The sequence below is a fragment of the Mastomys coucha genome, unplaced genomic scaffold (assembly GCF_008632895.1).
Source record: "Mastomys coucha isolate ucsf_1 unplaced genomic scaffold, UCSF_Mcou_1 pScaffold7, whole genome shotgun sequence".
Lineage (NCBI taxonomy): Eukaryota > Metazoa > Chordata > Mammalia > Rodentia > Muridae > Mastomys > Mastomys coucha.
In genome coordinates, this window is record NW_022196913.1 from 9733920 (window position 1) to 9740070 (window position 6151).

The 6151-nt window shown below is 35.8% G+C and overlaps 1 pseudogene; it reads right to left on the minus strand.

Annotated features, from left to right (window-relative positions):
• LOC116082587 overlaps positions 1-6150 on the minus strand; it is a 29406-nt pseudogene extending 23256 nt beyond the window's left edge.
• Between the last annotated feature and the right edge of the window lies 1 nt (position 6151).

Sequence of the window (6151 nt, forward strand, 5' to 3'; positions counted from 1 at the left end):
AGAGAGAGAGAGAGAGAGAGAGAGAGAGAGAGAGAGAGAGAGAGAGAGAGAGAAAGAGAGAGAGACAATGACAGAGACAGAGAGGAGAGAGAGAGAAAAAGAGAGAGGAGAACATGACATTGGGTTGGTAGATCAATGGGGAAGATCTAGGTATAGTTGGGATAGAAATGATATAATAAAATGTGTTGTATGAAAAAAAATAATTAAGAAACCTAATTCTTCTCACTCTAGTGACCAGTAACTCCCTTCATATCCTTCAGGAAGGTGGAGCCTCGTAAATCCCTCCTTACCTATGTAACTGAATGTTGTAGGGCCTGATACAGCTCTGCTTTTTTACAGTTGACCACAACTGCCGTATGTTCAGGGGGCATTGATATCGGTATGCCCAGAGGACATCAAGATCTACAACACTTTTTCACTCCATCTAACAATATGCAAGGTTTTCCTTTTCCCCATATCCCAAATCAGTATTTGCTTGTATCTCTGTTATTCATGATGGTCATTCTGACTGGGGTAAGAGTTAATTGTAAAGTATTTTTAATCTACATTTCCATGGTAAATGACAATGTTGACACTTTGAAAATATTTACTAGCAAATTTCAGTTCTTCTGAGAAACTTGTTTTCAATTCCATAAGCCATTTGGGTAGTTCATATTCTTGATCTTTAGTTCTTTTACTTATTTCTATATTCTAGATGCCAATACTCAGGCATATGTATGTGTATATATGTATATACATACATACTTACACATATATGTGTATATATACATCCACATACCACAGATCTTCTGCTATTCTGTGGACTATTAATTCATTTGGCAGTTTCCTTTGTATAGAAATGTTTTAGTACCATACCATTGGTAACTGTTGGTTTTCCCCCTAAGAATTTGGTGTCCTATTCTCTACTCTCTCTCTGTCTCTTTCTGTCTCTCTGTCTCTGTCTCTCTCCCTCTCTCTCTTTCTGTGTGTATGTTTGCATGTTCCTTTGGTTTTTGTCTTAATTTAGTTTTTATTTTTACTTTTTTATTTTTTCCAGAGAGAGAGAGAGAGAGAGGGAGAGGGAGAGAGAAAGAGAGAGAGACAATGACAGAGACAGACAGAGAGGAGAGAGAGAAAAAAAGAGAGAGGAGAACATGACATTGGGTTGGTAGATCAATGGGGAAGACCTAGGTATAGTTGGGATAAAACTGTTACTATAATTTGATGTTTACTACATGCTCTTTTTCTCTAACAGTTCCAATGTCTCTGGTGATGTATTGTAGTCTCTTGTAGGAGGTCCAGCCATCAGACCCCCGCTCTGTTGGGTGCTTCTTGGACTGGAGATTAATGGGTACCTGTGAACACAAGCGGGTAAGAGAGTTAGACACGGACACCAGGTAGCTGCATCGAGATAAGTGTGTGTTTACTGGATCACTCAGTTTAAATAGTCACACTCAGGAACGAGACCCAGGGGAAATCGAAACCCGCCCATCTAACATAAACACGGGAAAATCCATAAACACCAGACCGGAGGAGGATCTTGAAAGGAAGATCCGGCAAACTTTTAACATAGCCATGAGACCTGTCAGCCTTTGATCTAAGGGGCTGTAGTCAGCGTTCCTCACCGCGGGTGTCCAGCTCCAGCTTGCAGTCTGTTGGGGCTGCTTTATAGAAACCAAATTGCTCCCAAGCAAAGGGGGAGGAGTCCACAATATATAAAGGCACATTCCTAAGATAGTAGCAGTTATAGTCTTTATTTATCATTAATACTATATATAGTTGTGATTATACACACACAGCAATATATCATGTTGTAATTATATGATATCTATGAGGTCACGAGTCAATGGGAATAATTCAGCTCAACAAATGTCTGACTGGCCATCATTGTAGGTGGGGTTCATTGCTAACCAAAACTATGTTATGTAGTACATACTATGTGTTCTAGAATTATATTTTAGTGTTTCTTTCCTAAGTAGTTTTCTGTAAAAATTACATATGTTCTTCATTTTTTCAAAAATTCACCTTTATAAATAATGTAGATACTGAAATTTTTGTTACTAAAAAAGTCATGATTTCAATATGAAAAGTCAGTCTATGTAAATATTTTGATTTTTTTCTTACTCTAACTAAGTTAAATAACGTTAGGGATGATACTGTTTACTATGCCTCTTCTTATTAAGAGGACATTGAAATATAGAGGCTGGAAATATCTACATCTCAATATTAGCCTAAATAATATTTTACAATTCTCCTAAATGTATGTTCTCTAACAAGTTAAATTGCCCAATAATCTAATTTATAGGTTATCTTTCTTCCTCCATATGTGATTTTAAAAAAATATATTTATTGAAAGTGTATTAGTCCCTTGACTGCTTAGATATATGTGTGCCATGAGTTAGCCTGCAGAGGTAGCTGCAGAGACCAGAAGTGGGCATCAAATCCACTATAACTGGAGTTGAGATTAAAAGAGAGCATAAGATCCCTTATAACTCGTGTGATGGAAGATTATGAATTACTATGTGTATGATGGGAGGCAAATCTGGGTTGTCTACAAGAGAAGCAAGTGCTCTCTTGTTAACACTTCTCTCTAGCCCTCCATGTTTTTTTTTTTTTCATCAAATAGGAATAGTTTAGTTAACACACACCTCAGGACTGATTGATCAAGGACAATGTCAGAATTGGGAGTTGAGACTGACCCCAAGCCAGAATGTTATCGAGCTTTTAAACCCGAACTTTGCAAACATCTATGCCAAGTTATACCACCAATCATGATTTAGGGGTGGGGCACTTCTTTAGGAACATGTCTCTGTGATGCATTTATCCTGTTCCCTCTGGCTGGGTTATTCAACTGTGGTAAGCGACTTGCCTGGCATTCATGTCTCAACTTGCCAGTCAGGATATTAGTTACCAGGGAAATCTTGGGGACTTAAACTTTACTATAATTTGGTTCTAATGTAAGGCAAGGGTTTGTGAGATTCCAAGACCACCAAATCATAGAACATAACAGAATATACAATCAACTAAGACATGAGAAAGCTCCTAGTAACAGCACATAAGAAAATTCTTTTGTAACAGCATAAGATGGTTGGCCACAGGCATAAGACAAAGTGGTTATAGTAATATTAGACAGTCAATGGCTATCCACGCTTAACATTTGTATGCTAATAAGATCCCTTGAGTGTTGGACCCAGGTCAATTCCATTTTTTTTGTACCTCATACACATACAACTTAAAGATAGTTTCAAGTGATATTGCTAGTGCCTTTGCATTTTGACAAGTACTCGTTACATGAAGATGGGTGTGAAATTTCCTTCTATAGTGTGACTTGGGCACTCAGAAAATTTCATATTTTAGAATATTTTAAGTTTTAATGTTAATGATCCTCAACATTTGTGATAGTTTATTCAGTTTTTGTTGTTACACAACTATTGTGTGCATTTTGTTCATTCTCTTGTCTTCTGTGTTGTTTAGAATAATTAAGACTTCTCCATCTTTTCTCCTCCCCTGCACTCCTTTTCCTCCCTTCTCACATTCTTATAAGAATCCTTTATTTATTTTATTTATTTATTCATTTATTTATTTATTGGAGAAGAAAGAGTTTATTTCATCTTATATCTTATAATACATTATGAATGGTAGTCAGGACAGGAATTCAAACATGAACTTGGAGGCAAGCACTGAAGATGAGGTCATGAAGGAATAGAATTACTATCTTGCACAGACTGATGTATTATTCCAGCTGTTCAGGGATGGCCCTTGCAATAGTAAATCATCAGTCAAGAAAATACTTCATGTTCTTTTGCCTACTACACAATCTGATAAAGATATTTTTTCAACTGAAAGTTTCTTTTTCGGTTTGACTCCCGTAAGACTATATTTGATATAAACAAAGAAAGAAAAAGAGAAAGAAAGAAAGAAAGAAAGGAAGAAAGAAAGAAAGGAAGAACAAAAATAGGAAGAAAGAAGAAAGCAAGCATGTAAGAAAAAATAAAGAAAGAGAAAGAAAGAAAGAAAAGAAGGAAGGAAGGAAGAAAAAGTATGAAAGAAAGATTTTGTCAAAGAACCAGCTCCAGGTTTTGTTGATTATTTATATATTTCTTTTTGTTTCTACTTGGTTGATTTCAGCCCTGAGTTTATTTCCCATCATCTACTCCTCTTGGGTGTATTTGCTTCTCTTTGTTCTATAGCTTTCAAGTGTGCTGTCAAGCTGCTAGAGTATGCTTTCCCCACTTTCTTTTTGCAGGCACCCAGAGCTATGAGTTTTCCTCTTAGTGCTGCTTTCATTGTGTCCTGTATGTTTGGGTATGTTGTGGCTTCATTTTCATTAAATTCTAAAATGTCTTTAATTTATTTCTTTATTTCTTCCTTGACCAAGTTATCATTGAGAAGGATGTTGTTCAGCTTTCATATATATGTAAAGTTTCTATTGTTTATGTTTTTATTGAAGATCAGCTTTCATCCATGATGATCAGATAGGATGCATGGGATTATTTCAATGTATTTTATCAGCTGAGGCATGTTTTGTAATCAATTATCTGGAAAATTTTGGAGAAGGTACAATGAAGTGCTGAGAAGAAGGTATATTCTTTTGTTTTAAGATGAAATGTTTTATAGATATTTGGTAAAACCGTTTGGTCAATCACTACTGCTAATTTTACAATGTCTCTGTTTAATTTCTGTTTTCATGATCTGTCCATTGATGAGAGTAGGGTATTGAAGTCTCCCACTATTATTGTATGAGGTACAATGTGTGCTTTCAGCTTCTGGGAAGGTTCTTTTGAGTGTGGGTGTCCTAGCATTTGGAGCATAGATGTTCAGAGTTGAGAATTCTTCTTGGTAGATTTTTCCTTTGATATATATGAAATGTCCTTCCTTATCTTTTTTGATAACTTTTGAGTGAAAGTTGATTTTATTCTATATTTAAATGACTACTGCTTGTTTTTTGGGACCATTTGCTTAGAAAATTGTTTTCCAGCCCATTCCTCTTAGGTAATATCTGTCTTTCACACTAAGTCACCTTTCCTGTATGCAGGAAAATGCTGGGTCCTGTTTATATATCAAGTTTGTTAGTCTCTGTCTTTTTATTGGGGGATTGAGTTCATTGATGTTAAGAGATATTAAGGAAAAGTGATCTTTGCTTGCTGATTTTTTTTTGTTGGATGTGGCAATATGATTGTATGCCTATCTCCTTTTGGATTTGTCGAAAGAAGATTACTTCCTTGCGTTTTCTAGGGTGTAGCTTCTCTCCTTGTGTTGGCATTTTCCATCAACTATCCTTTGTAGGACTGGTTTTGTGGCAAGATATTATGTAAATTTGGTTTTGTCATGGAATATTTTGGTTTCTCCATCTATTGTAATTGAGAGTTTTGCTGGGTATAATAGCCTGGGCTGGAATTTGTGTTCTCTTAGGTTCTGTATGACATCTGCCCAGGATCTTCTAGCTTTCATAGTCTCTGGTGAGAAATCTGATGTAATTCTGATAGGCCTGCCTTTATATGTTACTTGACACTTTTCCCTTACTGCCTTTAATATTCTTTCTTTGTTTTGTAAATTTGATGTATTAACTATTATGTGACTGGATGAATTTCTTTTCTGGTGCAGTCTATTTGGAGTTCTGTAGTCTTCTTGTATGTTTATGGGCATCTCTTTCGTTAGGTTAGGAAAATTTTCTTCTATAATTTTGTTGAAGATATTTACTGGCCCTTTAAGTTGGGAATCTTCATTCTCATCTGTACCTATTATCCTTAGGTTTGGTCTTCTCATTTTGTTATGTATCTCCTGGATGTTTTGGGTTTAGTGCTTTTTGGATTTTGTGTTTTCTTTGACTTTTGTGTCAGTGTTTTTTTTACGGTATCTGTTGCACTTGAGATTCTCTCTTCTATCTCTTATATTCTGGTGGAGACGCTTGCATCTATGACTCATGATATCTTTCCTAGGTTTTCTAACTCCAGGTTTGTCTCACTTTGTGATTTTTTTTATTGATTATATTTCCATTTTTATATCCTGGATTGTTTTGTTCAATTTCTTCACCTGTTTGGTTGTTTTTTCCTGTAATTCTTTAGGGGATGTTTGTGTTTCCTCTTTAAGGGATTCTACCTGTTTGCCCATGTTCTCCTGTATTTCTTTAAGGGACTTACTTTTGTCCTTCCAAATGTCTTCTATCGTCATC